The following is a 12,939-nucleotide window of genomic DNA, read 5'->3' as shown; positions in this document are numbered from 1 at the left end:
CATCATGTGAAAGTACCAATGTGTTTCTTCGTTGGTCAATGGAAGAAAAATCTTGCAAAACTCTCCAGATTATTGCCTTTTTAACCTTTTTCTAGGAAACTTTCTAGATGAATGCTTTTTAGCCTTTGTCAGTACATGCTTTTGCAAGCTGTCTCTGTGGCGCAATCGGTTAGCGCATTCGGCTGTTAACCGAAAGGTTGGTGGTTCAATCCCACCCGGGGACGTAATTGACCTTGTGATCAAATTTTGGTGATCTTTAAGTAGACAAGTCAAAATTTCAAACCACCTCTTATAGTGTAGGGTACCTGGCCTTCTCTGATGCAGTCAGATTTGATTAAGTCATTTTATAAAAAACAGGAAGCACAATTTAGCATGGGGTTGCAGAGAAAAAAAATTATGCAGGCAGAGAAATCCAATTGAGTGATTAATCAGCTCTCCATTTTATGGCTTTATTTTTATGCTAACACATTTGCTCTCTGAAAAGTGTCCACAAAGCCAAGTCTCTGATTAACACCTTTGTAGGAATGGTTTTTCACCTATTACTGATTAAAACTTGCTTCATTGGAAAGGCAGCAAGATGCATCCTCATTACAATGTCCACTGAAATAATACAGGTTGACACCAGGAAACATAAACCTCACTGCATCCTTGCTGCTTTCTCAAGTGGGAATCTGTTTAATGTGAAAACCAGGTGATATCTAATCAGCACACAGGTAAGAAGTTAAGAATATCTTTCTTTAAGGGTGAAGATGTTTCTCACAAAATCGTTGCCCCAATGCATCATTGAAATTCAAGATGGAAAGATGATTTTGAAATATCAATTGTACATTTTGCATTGCTCTTCTGGTGACAATGTAGATTGTTTTTGTCAATTACCATTTCAGTAATAGGGTAAAGAAAATTAAGTGGATTTCTGAAAGAAAACAATGCTGTCAATATACTATTAAAACAAATTAAAATGTTAAAAGTTATTGTACTTTAAGTAAAAATAAAAGAGTCAAAATATCAATTCCAGTTTTGGAAGAATTTAATTAACAAAAAAATAAGTGCACATAGCAGAGGATGGTTTCGATCCACCGACCTCTGGGTTATGGGCCCAGCACGCTTCCGCTGCGCCACTCTGCTGCTCATGTAAGTGCCAGAGATCCTGAAGTACTTACTCATCATGTGAAAGTACCAATGTGTTTCTTCGTTGGTCAATGGAAGAAAAATCTTGCAAAACTCTCCAGATTATTGCCTTTTTAACCTTTTTCTAGGAAACTTTCTAGATGAATGCTTTTTAGCCTTTGTTAGTACATGATTTTGCAAGTTGTATCTGTGGTGCAATCGGTTAGCGCATTCGGCTGTTAACCGAAAGGCTGGTGGTTCAATATCACTCGGGGACGTAATTGACCTTGTGATCAAATTTTGCTGATCTTTAAGTAGACAAGTCAAAATTTCAAACCACCTCTTATAGTGTAGGGTACCTGGCCTTCTCTGATGCAATCAGAGTCAGATTTGATTAAGTCATTTTATAAAAAACAGGAAGCACAATTTAGCATGGGGTTGCAGAGAAAAAAAATTATGCAGGCAGAGAAATCCAATTGAGTGATTAATCAGCTCTCCATTTTATGGCTTTATTTTTATGCTAACACATTTGCTCTCTGAAAAGTGTCCACAAAGCCAAGTCTCTGATTAAAACCTTTGTAGGAATGGTTTTTCACCTATTACTGATTAAAACTTGCTTCATTGGAAAGGCAGCAAGATGCATCCTCATTACAATGTCCACTGAAATAATACAGGTTGACACCAGGAAACATAAACCTCACTGCATCCTTGCTGCTTTCTCAAGTGGGAATCTGTTTAATGTGAAAACCAGGTGATATCTAATCAGCACACAGGTAAGAAGTTAAGAAAATCTTTCTTTAAGGGTGAAGATGTTTCTCACAAAATCGTTGCCCCAATGCATCATTGAAATTCAAGATGGAAAGATGATTTTGAAATATCAATTGTACATTTTGCATTGCTCTTCTGGTGACAATGTAGCTTGTTTTTGTCAATTACCATTTCAGTAATAGGGTAAAGAAAATTAAGTGGATTTCTGAAAGAAAACAATGCTGTCAATATACTATTAAAACAAATTAAAATGTTAAAAGTTATTGTACTTTAAGTAAAAATAAAAGAGTCAAAATATCAATTCCAGTTTTGGAAGAATTTAATTAACAAAAAAATAAGTGCACATAGCAGAGGATGGTTTCGATCCACCGACCTCTGGGTTATGGGCCCAGCACGCTTCCGCTGCGCCACTCTGCTGCTCATGTAAGTGTCAGAGATCCTGAAGAACTCACTCATCATGTGAAAGTACCAATGTGTTTCTTCGTTGGTCAATGGAAGAAAAATCTTGCAAAACTCTCCAGATTATTGCCTTTTTAACCTTTTTCTAGGAAACTTTCTAGATGAATGCTTTTTAGCCTTTGTCAGTACTTTCTTTTGCAAGCTGTCTCTGTGGCGAAATCAGTTAGCGCATTTGGCTGTTAACCGAAAGGTTGGTGGTTCAATCCCACCCGGGGACGTAATTGACCTTGTGATCAAATTTTGGTGATCTTTAAGTAGACAAGTCAAAATTTCAAACCACCTCTTATAGTGTAGGGTACCTGGCCTTCTCTGATGCAATCAGAGTCAGATTTGATTAAGTCATTTTATAAAAAACAGGAAGCACAATTTAGCATGGGGTTGCAGAGAAAAAAAATTATGCAGGCAGAGAAATCCAATTGAGTGATTAATCAGCTCTCCATTTTATGGATTTATTTTTATGCTAACACATTTGCTCTCTGAAAAGTGTCCACAAAGCCAAGTCTCTGATTAACACCTTTGTAGGAATGGTTTTTCACCTATTACTGATTAAAACTTGCTTCATTGGAAAGGCAGCAAGATGCATCCTCATTACAATGTCCACTGAAATAATACAGGTTGACACCAGGAAACATAAACCTCACTGCATCCTTGCTGCTTTCTCAAGTGGGAATCTGTTTAATGTGAAAACCAGGTGATATCTAATCAGCACACAGGTAAGAAGTTAAGAATATCTTTCTTTAAGGGTGAAGATGTTTCTCACAAAATCGTTGCCCCAATGCATCATTGAAATTCAAGATGGAAAGATGATTTTGAAATATCAATTGTACATTTTGCATTGCTCTTCTGGTGACAATGTAGATTGTTTTTGTCAATTACCATTTCAGTAATAGGGTAAAGAAAATTAAGTGGATTTCTGAAAGAAAACAATGCTGTCAATATACTATTAAAACAAATTAAAATGTTAAAAGTTATTGTACTTTAAGTAAAAATAAAAGAGTCAAAATATCAATTCCAGTTTTGGAAGAATTTAATTAACAAAAAAATAAGTGCACATAGCAGAGGATGGTTTCGATCCACCGACCTCTGGGTTATGGGCTCAGCACGCTTCCGCTGCGCCACTCTGCTGCTCATGTAAGTGTCAGAGATCCTGAAGTACTTACTCATCATGTGAAAGTACCAATGTGTTTCTTCGTTGGTCAATGGAAGAAAAATCTTGCAAAACTCTCCAGATTATTGCCTTTTTAAACTTTTTCTAGGAAACTTTCTAGATGAATGCTTTTTAGCCTTTGTTAGTACATGATTTTGCAAGTTGTATCTGTGGTGCAATCGGTTAGCGCATTCGGCTGTTAACCGAAAGGCTGGTGGTTCGATATCACCCGGGGACGTAATTGACCTTGTGATCAAATTTTGCTGATCTTTAAGTAGACAAGTCAAAATTTCAAACCACCTCTTATAGTGTAGGGTACCTGGCCTTCTCTGATGCAATCAGAGTCAGATTTGATTAAGTCATTTTATAAAAAACAGGAAGCACAATTTAGCATGGGGTTGCAGAGAAAAAAAATTATGCAGGCAGAGAAATCCAATTGAGTGATTAATCAGCTCTCCATTTTATGGCTTTATTTTTATGCTAACACATTTGCTCTCTGAAAAGTATCCACAAAGCCAAGTCTCTGATTAACACCTTTGTAGGAATGTTTTTTCACCTATTACTGATTAAAACTTGCTTCATTGGAAAGGCAGCAAGATGCATCCTCATTACAATGTCCACTGAAATAATACAGGTTGACACCAGGAAACATAAACCTCACTGCATACTTGCTGCTTTCTCAAGTGGGAATCTGTTTAATGTGAAAACCAGGTGATATCTAATCAGCACACAGGTAAGAAGTTAAGAAAATCTTTCTTTAAGGGTGAAGATGTTTCTCACAAAATCGTTGCCCCAATGCATCATTGAAATTCAAGATGGAAAGATGATTTTGAAATATCAATTGTACATTTTGCATTGCTCTTCTGGTGACAATGTAGCTTGTTTTTGTCAATTACCATTTCAGTAATAGGGTAAAGAAAATTAAGTGGATTTCTGAAAGAAAACAATGCTGTCAATATACTATTAAAACAAATTAAAATGTTAAAAGTTATTGTACTTTAAGTAAAAATAAAAGAGTCAAAATATCAATTCCAGTTTTGGAAGAATTTAATTAACAAAAAAATAAGTGCACATAGCAGAGGATGGTTTCGATCCACTGACCTCTGGGTTATGGGCCTAGCACGCTTCCGCTGCGCCACTCTGCTGCTCATGTAAGTGTCAGAGATCCTGAAGTACTCACTCATCATGTGAAAGTACCAATGTGTTTCTTCGTTGGTCAATGGAAGAAAAATCTTGCAAACCTCTCCAGATTATTGCCTTTTTAACCTTTTTCTAGGAAACTTTCTAGATGAATGCTTTTTAGCCTTTGCCAGTACATGATTTTGCAAGCTGTCTCTGTGGCGCAACCAGTTAGCGCATTCGGCTGTTAACCGAAAGGTTGGTGGTTCAATCCCACCCGGGGACATAATTGACCTTGTGATCAAATTTTGGTGATCTTTAAGTAGACAAGTCAAAATTTCAAACCACCTCTTATAGTGTAGGGTACCTGGCCTTCTCTGATGCAATCAGAGTCAGATTTGATTAAGTCATTTTATAAAAAACAGGAAGCACAATTTAGCATGGGGTTGCAGAGAAAAAAAATTATGCAGGCAGAGAAATCCAATTGAGTGATTAATCAGCTCTCCATTTTATGGCTTTATTTTTATGCTAACACATTTGCTCTCTGAAAAGTGTCCACAAAGCCAAGTCTCTGATTAAAACCTTTGTAGGAATGGTTTTTCACCTATTACTGATTAAAACTTGCTTCATTGGAAAGGCAGCAAGATGCATCCTCATTACAATGTCCACTGAAATAATACAGGTTGACACCAGGAAACATAAACCTCACTGCATCCTTGCTGCTTTCTCAAGTGGGAATCTGTTTAATGTGAAAACCAGGTGATATCTAATCAGCACACAGGTAAGAAGTTAAGAAAATCTTTCTTTAAGGGTGAAGATGTTTCTCACAAAATCGTTGCCCCAATGCATCATTGAAATTCAAGATGGAAAGATGATTTTGAAATATCAATTGTACATTTTGCATTGCTCTTCTGGTGACAATGTAGCTTGTTTTTGTCAATTACCATTTCAGTAATAGGGTAAAGAAAATTAAGTGGATTTCTGAAAGAAAACAATGCTGTCAATATACTATTAAAACAAATTAAAATGTTAAAAGTTATTGTACTTTAAGTAAAAATAAAAGAGTCAAAATATCAATTCCAGTTTTGGAAGAATTTAATTAACAAAAAAATAAGTGCACATAGCAGAGGATGGTTTCGATCCACCGACCTCTGGGTTATGGGCCCAGCACGCTTCCGCTGCGCCACTCTGCTGCTCATGTAAGTGTCAGAGATCCTGAAGAACTCACTCATCATGTGAAAGTACCAATGTGTTTCTTCGTTGGTCAATGGAAGAAAAATCTTGCAAAACTCTCCAGATTATTGCCTTTTTAACCTTTTTCTAGGAAACTTTCTAGATGAATGCTTTTTAGCCTTTGTCAGTACTTTCTTTTGCAAGCTGTCTCTGTGGCGAAATCAGTTAGCGCATTTGGCTGTTAACCGAAAGGTTGGTGGTTCAATCCCACCCGGGGACGTAATTGACCTTGTGATCAAATTTTGGTGATCTTTAAGTAGACAAGTCAAAATTTCAAACCACCTCTTATAGTGTAGGGTACCTGGCCTTCTCTGATGCAATCAGAGTCAGATTTGATTAAGTCATTTTATAAAAAACAGGAAGCACAATTTAGCATGGGGTTGCAGAGAAAAAAAATTATGCAGGCAGAGAAATCCAATTGAGTGATTAATCAGCTCTCCATTTTATGGCTTTATTTTTATGCTAACACATTTGCTCTCTGAAAAGTGTCCACAAAGCCAAGTCTCTGATTAACACCTTTGTAGGAATGGTTTTTCACCTATTACTGATTAAAACTTGCTTCATTGGAAAGGCAGCAAGATGCATCCTCATTACAATGTCCACTGAAATAATACAGGTTGACACCAGGAAACATAAACCTCACTGCATCCTTGCTGCTTTCTCAAGTGGGAATCTGTTTAATGTGAAAACCAGGTGATATCTAATCAGCACACAGGTAAGAAGTTAAGAATATCTTTCTTTAAGGGTGAAGATGTTTCTCACAAAATCGTTGCCCCAATGCATCATTGAAATTCAAGATGGAAAGATGATTTTGAAATATCAATTGTACATTTTGCATTGCTCTTCTGGTGACAATGTAGATTGTTTTTGTCAATTACCATTTCAGTAATAGGGTAAAGAAAATTAAGTGGATTTCTGAAAGAAAACAATGCTGTCAATATACTATTAAAACAAATTAAAATGTTAAAAGTTATTGTACTTTAAGTAAAAATAAAAGAGTCAAAATATCAATTCCAGTTTTGGAAGAATTTAATTAACAAAAAAATAAGTGCACATAGCAGAGGATGGTTTCGATCCACCGACCTCTGGGTTATGGGCCCAGCACGCTTCCGCTGCGCCACTCTGCTGCTCATGTAAGTGCCAGAGATCCTGAAGTACTTACTCATCATGTGAAAGTACCAATGTGTTTCTTCGTTGGTCAATGGAAGAAAAATCTTGCAAAACTCTCCAGATTATGGCCTTTTTAACCTTTTTCTAGGAAACTTTCTAGATGAATGCTTTTTAGCCTTTGTCAATACATGCTTTTGCAAGCTGTCTCTGTGGCGCAATCGGTTAGCGCATTCGGCTGTTAACCGAAAGGTTGGTGGTTCAATCCCACCCGGGGACGTAATTGACCTTGTGATCAAATTTTGGTGATCTTTAAGTAGACAAGTCAAAATTTCAAACCACCTCTTATAGTGTAGGGTACCTGGCCTTCTCTGATGCAATCAGAGTCAGATTTGATTAAGTCATTTTATAAAAAACAGGAAGCACAATTTAGCATGGGGTTGCAGAGAAAAAAAATTATGCAGGCAGAGAAATCCAATTGAGTGATTAATCAGCTCTCCATTTTATGGCTTTATTTTTATGCTAACACATTTGCTCTCTGAAAAGTGTCCACAAAGCCAAGTCTCTGATTAACACCTTTGTAGGAATGGTTTTTCACCTATTACTGATTAAAACTTGCTTCATTGGAAAGGCAGCAAGATGCATCCTCATTACAATGTCCACTGAAATAATACAGGTTGACACCAGGAAACATAAACCTCACTGCAGTCTTGCTGCTTTCTCAAGTGGGAATCTGTTTAATGTGAAAACCAGGTGATATCTAATCAGCACACAGGTAAGAAGTTAAGAAAATCTTTCTTTAAGGGTGAAGATGTTTCTCACAAAATCGTTGCCCCAATGCATCATTGAAATTCAAGATGGAAAGATGATTTTGAAATATCAATTGTACATTTTGCATTGCTCTTCTGGTGACAATGTAGCTTGTTTTTGTCAATTACCATTTCAGTAATAGGGTAAAGAAAATTAAGTGGATTTCTGAAAGAAAACAATGCTGTCAATATACTATTAAAACAAATTAAAATGTTAAAAGTTATTGTACTTTAAGTAAAAATAAAAGAGTCAAAATATCAATTCCAGTTTTGGAAGAATTTAATTAACAAAAAAATAAATGCACATAGCAGAGGATGGTTTCGATCCACCGACCTCTGGGTTATGGGCCCAGCACGCTTCCGCTGCGGCACTCTGCTGCTCATGTAAGTGTCAGAGATCCTGAAGTACTCACTCATCATGTGAAAGTACCAATGTGTTTCTTCGTTGGTCAATGGAAGAAAAATCTTGCAAAACTCTCCAGATTATTGCCTTTTTAACCTTTTTCTAGGAAACTTTCTAGATGAATGCTTTTTAGCCTTTGTCAATACATGCTTTTGCAAGCTGTCTCTGTGGCGCAATCGGTTAGCGCATTCGGCTGTTAACCGAAAGGTTGGTGGTTCAATCCCACCCGGGGACGTAATTGACCTTGTGATCAAATTTTGGTGATCTTTAAGTAGACAAGTCAAAATTTCAAACCACCTCTTATAGTGTAGGGTACCTGGCCTTCTCTGATGCAATCAGAGTCAGATTTGATTAAGTCATTTTATAAAAAACAGGAAGCACAATTTAGCATGGGGTTGCAGAGAAAAAAAATTATGCAGGCACAGAAATCCAATTGAGTGATTAATCAGCTCTCCATTTTATGGCTTTATTTTTATGCTAACACATTTGCTCTCTGAAAAGTGTCCACAAAGCCAAGTCTCTGATTAACACCTTTGTAGGAATGGTTTTTCACCTATTACTGATTAAAACTTGCTTCATTGGAAAGGCAGCAAGATGCATCCTCATTACAATGTCCACTGAAATAATACAGGTTGACACCAGGAAACATAAACCTCACTGCATCCTTGCTGCTTTCTCAAGTGGGAATCTGTTTAATGTGAAAACCAGGTGATATCTAATCAGCACACAGGTAAGAAGTTAAGAAAATCTTTCTTTAAGGGTGAAGATGTTTCTCACAAAATCGTTGCCCCAATGCATCATTGAAATTCAAGATGGAAAGATGATTTTGAAATATCAATTGTACATTTTGCATTGCTCTTCTGGTGACAATGTAGCTTGTTTTTGTCAATTACCATTTCAGTAATAGGGTAAAGAAAATTAAGTGGATTTCTGAAAGAAAACAATGCTGTCAATATACTATTTAAACAAATTAAAATGTTAAAAGTTATTGTACTTTAAGTAAAAATAAAAGAGTCAAAATATTAATTCCAGTTTTGGCAGAATTTAATTAACAAAAAAATAAGTGCACATAGCAGAGGATGGTTTCGATCCACCAACCTCTGGGTTATGGGCCCAGCACACTTCCGCTGCGCCACTCTGCTGCTCATGTAAGTGTCAGAGATCCTGAAGTACTCACTCATCATGTGAAAGTACCAATGTGTTTCTTCGTTGGTCAATGGATGAAAAATCTTGCAAAACTCTCCAGATTATTGCCTTTTTAACCTTTTTCTAGGAAACTTTCTCGATGAATGCTTTTTAGCCTTTGTCAATACATGCTTTTGCAAGCTGTCTCTGTGGCGCAATCAGTGAGCGCATTCGGCTGTTAACCGAAAGGTTGGTGGTTCAATCCCACCTGGGGACGTAATTGACCTTGTGATCAAATTTTGGTGATCTTTAAGTAGACAAGTCAAAATTTCAAACCACCTCTTATAGTGTAGGGTACCTGGCCTTCTCTGATGCAATCAGAGTCAGATTTGATTAAGTCATTTTATAAAAAACAGGAAGCACAATTTAGCATGGGGTTGCAGAGAAAAAAAATTATGCAGGCAGAGAAATCCAATTGAGTGATTAATCAGCTCTCCATTTTATGGCTTTATTTTTATGCTAACACATTTGCTCTCTGAAAAGTGTCCACAAAGCCAAGTCTCTGATTAACACCTTTGTAGGAATGGTTTTTCACCTATTACTGATTAAAACTTGCTTCATTGGAAAGGCAGCAAGATGCATCCTCATTACAATGTCCACTGAAATAATACAGGTTGACACCAGGAAACATAAACCTCACTGCATCCTTGCTGCTTTCTCAAGTGGGAATCTGTTTAATGTGAAAACCAGGTGATATCTAATCAGCACACAGGTAAGAAGTTAAGAAAATCTTTCTTTAAGGGTGAAGATGTTTCTCACAAAATCGTTGCCCCAATGCATCATTGAAATTCAAGATGGAAAGATGATTTTGAAATATCAATTGTACATTTTGCATTGCTCTTCTGGTGACAATGTAGCTTGTTTTTGTCAATTACCATTTCAGTAATAGGGTAAAGAAAATTAATTGGATTTCTGAAAGAATACAATGCTGTCAATATACTATTAAAACAAATTAAAATGTTAAAAGTTATTGTACTTTAAGTAAAAATAAAAGAGTCAAAATATCAATTCCAGTTTTGGAAGAATTTAATTAACAAAAAAATAAGTGCACATAGCAGAGGATGGTTTCGATCCACCGACCTCTGGGTTATGGGCCCAGCACGCTTCCGCTGCGCCACTCTGCTGCTCATGTAAGTGTCAGAGATCCTGAAGTACTCACTCATCATGTGAAAGTACCAATGTGTTTCTTCGTTGGTCAATGGAAGAAAAATCTTGCAAAACTCTCCAGATTATTGCCTTTTTAACCTTTTTCTAGGAAACTTTCTAGATGAATGCTTTTTAGCCTTTGTCAGTACATGCTTTTGCAAGCTGTCTCTGTGGCGCAATCGGTTAGTGCATTCGGCTGTTAACCGGAAGGTTGGTGGTTCAATCCCACCCGGGGACGTAATTGACCTTGTGATCAAGTTTTGGTGATCTTTAAGTAGACAAGTCAAAATTTCAAACCACCTCTTATAGTGTAGGGTACCTGGCCTTCTCTGATGCAATCAGAGTCAGATTTGATTAAGTCATTTTATAAAAAACAGGAAGCACAATTTAGCATGGGGTTGCAGAGAAAAAAAATTATGCAGGCAGAGAAATCCAATTGAGTGATTAATCAGCTCTCCATTTTATGGCTTTATTTTTATGCTAACACATTTGCTCTCTGAAAAGTGTCCACAAAGCCAAGTCTCTGATTAACACCTTTGTAGGAATGTTTTTTCACCTATTACTGATTAAAACTTGCTTCATTGGAAAGGCAGCAAGATGCATCCTCATTACAATGTCCACTGAAATAATACAGGTTGACACCAGGAAACATAAACCTCACTGCATCCTTGCTGCTTTCTCAAGTGGGAATCTGTTTAATGTGAAAACCAGGTGATATCTAATCAGCACACAGGTAAGAAGTTAAGAAAATCTTTCTTTAAGGGTGAAGATGTTTCTCACAAAATCGTTGCCCCAATGCATCATTGAAATTCAAGCTGGAAAGATGATTTTGAAATATCAATTGTACATTTTGCATTGCTCTTCTGGTGACAATGTAGCTTGTTTTTGTCAATTACCATTTCAGTAATAGGGTAAAGAAAATTAAGTGGATTTCTGAAAGAAAACAATGCTGTCAATATACTATTAAAACAAATTAAAATGTTAAAAGTTATTGTACTTTAAGTAAAAATAAAAGAGTCAAAATATCAATTCCAGTTTTGGAAGAATTTAATTAACAAAAATATAAGTGCACATAGCAGAGGATGGTTTCGATCCACCGACCTCTGGGTTATGGGCCCAGCACGCTTCCGCTGCGCCACTCTGCTGCTCATGTAAGTGTAAGAGATCCTGAAGTACTCACTCATCATGTGAAAGTACCAATGTGTTTCTTCGTTGGTCAATGGAAGAAAAATCTTGCAAAACTCTCCAGATTATTGCCTTTTTAACCTTTTTCTAGGAAACTTTCTAGATGAATGCTTTTTAGCCTTTGTCAGTACATGCTTTTGCAAGCTGTCTCTGTGGCGCAATCGGTTAGCGCATTCGGCTGTTAACTGAAAGGTTGGTGGTTCAATCCCACCCGGGGACGTAATTGACCTTGTGATCAAATTTTGGTGATCTTTAAGTAGACAAGTCAAAATTTCAAACCACCTCTTATAGTGTAGGGTACCTGGCCTTCTCTGATGCAGTCAGATTTGATTAAGTCATTTTATAAAAAACAGGAAGCACAATTTAGCATGGGGTTGCAGAGAAAAAAAATTATGCAGGCAGAGAAATCCAATTGAGTGATTAATCAGCTCTCCATTTTATGGCTTTATTTTTATGCTAACACATTTGCTCTCTGAAAAGTGTCCACAAAGCCAAGTCTCTGATTAACACCTTTGTAGGAATGGTTTTTCACCTATTACTGATTAAAACTTGCTTCATTGGAAAGGCAGCAAGATGCATCCTCATTACAATGTCCACTGAAATAATACAGGTTGACACCAGGAAACATAAACCTCACTGCATCCTTGCTGCTTTCTCAAGTGGGAATCTGTTTAATGTGAAAACCAGGTGATATCTAATCAGCACACAGGTAAGAAGTTAAGAATATCTTTCTTTAAGGGTGAAGATGTTTCTCACAAAATCGTTGCCCCAATGCATCATTGAAATTCAAGATGGAAAGATGATTTTGAAATATCAATTGTACATTTTGCATTGCTCTTCTGGTGACAATGTAGATTGTTTTTGTCAATTACCATTTCAGTAATAGGGTAAAGAAAATTAAGTGGATTTCTGAAAGAAAACAATGCTGTCAATATACTATTAAAACAAATTAAAATGTTAAAAGTTATTGTACTTTAAGTAAAAATAAAAGAGTCAAAATATCAATTCCAGTTTTGGAAGAATTTAATTAACAAAAAAATAAGTGCACATAGCAGAGGATGGTTTCGATCCACCGACCTCTGGGTTATGGGCCCAGCACGCTTCCGCTGCGCCACTCTGCTGCTCATGTAAGTGCCAGAGATCCTGAAGTACTTACTCATCATGTGAAAGTACCAATGTGTTTCTTCGTTGGTCAATGGAAGAAAAATCTTGCAAAACTCTCCAGATTATGGCCTTTTTAACCTTTTTCTAGGAAACTTTCTAGATGAATG

The 12,939-nt window shown here is 36.7% G+C and overlaps 11 non-coding genes across 11 annotated transcripts; 4 read left to right on the top strand and 7 right to left on the bottom strand.

Moving 5' to 3' along the window:
- The first annotated feature begins 150 nt into the window (after positions 1 to 150).
- TRNAN-GUU (transfer RNA asparagine (anticodon GUU)) lies at positions 151 to 224 on the top strand. Its single transcript has one exon. It is a non-coding gene; the product is annotated as a tRNA-Asn (tRNA).
- Positions 225 to 1,053: 829 nt separating this feature from the next.
- TRNAM-CAU (transfer RNA methionine (anticodon CAU)) lies at positions 1,054 to 1,125 on the bottom strand. The gene has a single exon. It is a non-coding gene; the product is annotated as a tRNA-Met (tRNA).
- A 1,095-nt stretch (positions 1,126 to 2,220) lies between these two features.
- TRNAM-CAU (transfer RNA methionine (anticodon CAU)) lies at positions 2,221 to 2,292 on the bottom strand. The gene has a single exon. It is a non-coding gene; the product is annotated as a tRNA-Met (tRNA).
- A 3,429-nt stretch (positions 2,293 to 5,721) lies between these two features.
- TRNAM-CAU (transfer RNA methionine (anticodon CAU)) lies at positions 5,722 to 5,793 on the bottom strand. Its single transcript has one exon. It is a non-coding gene; the product is annotated as a tRNA-Met (tRNA).
- Positions 5,794 to 6,888: 1,095 nt separating this feature from the next.
- On the bottom strand, positions 6,889 to 6,960 carry TRNAM-CAU (transfer RNA methionine (anticodon CAU)). Its single transcript has one exon. It is a non-coding gene; the product is annotated as a tRNA-Met (tRNA).
- Positions 6,961 to 7,146: 186 nt separating this feature from the next.
- TRNAN-GUU (transfer RNA asparagine (anticodon GUU)) lies at positions 7,147 to 7,220 on the top strand. The gene has a single exon. It is a non-coding gene; the product is annotated as a tRNA-Asn (tRNA).
- Positions 7,221 to 8,313: 1,093 nt separating this feature from the next.
- On the top strand, positions 8,314 to 8,387 carry TRNAN-GUU (transfer RNA asparagine (anticodon GUU)). The gene has a single exon. It is a non-coding gene; the product is annotated as a tRNA-Asn (tRNA).
- Positions 8,388 to 10,389: 2,002 nt separating this feature from the next.
- Positions 10,390 to 10,461, bottom strand: TRNAM-CAU (transfer RNA methionine (anticodon CAU)). Its single transcript has one exon. It is a non-coding gene; the product is annotated as a tRNA-Met (tRNA).
- Positions 10,462 to 11,556: 1,095 nt separating this feature from the next.
- Positions 11,557 to 11,628, bottom strand: TRNAM-CAU (transfer RNA methionine (anticodon CAU)). The gene has a single exon. It is a non-coding gene; the product is annotated as a tRNA-Met (tRNA).
- A 186-nt stretch (positions 11,629 to 11,814) lies between these two features.
- On the top strand, positions 11,815 to 11,888 carry TRNAN-GUU (transfer RNA asparagine (anticodon GUU)). The gene has a single exon. It is a non-coding gene; the product is annotated as a tRNA-Asn (tRNA).
- An 829-nt stretch (positions 11,889 to 12,717) lies between these two features.
- TRNAM-CAU (transfer RNA methionine (anticodon CAU)) lies at positions 12,718 to 12,789 on the bottom strand. The gene has a single exon. It is a non-coding gene; the product is annotated as a tRNA-Met (tRNA).
- Positions 12,790 to 12,939: the final 150 nt, after the last annotated feature.

The sequence above is a fragment of the Pseudophryne corroboree genome, chromosome 4 (assembly GCF_028390025.1).
Source record: "Pseudophryne corroboree isolate aPseCor3 chromosome 4, aPseCor3.hap2, whole genome shotgun sequence".
Lineage (NCBI taxonomy): Eukaryota > Metazoa > Chordata > Amphibia > Anura > Myobatrachidae > Pseudophryne > Pseudophryne corroboree.
Note: the sequence above shows the minus strand (reverse complement) of the source record. Positions and strands in the feature narration are given on the sequence as shown.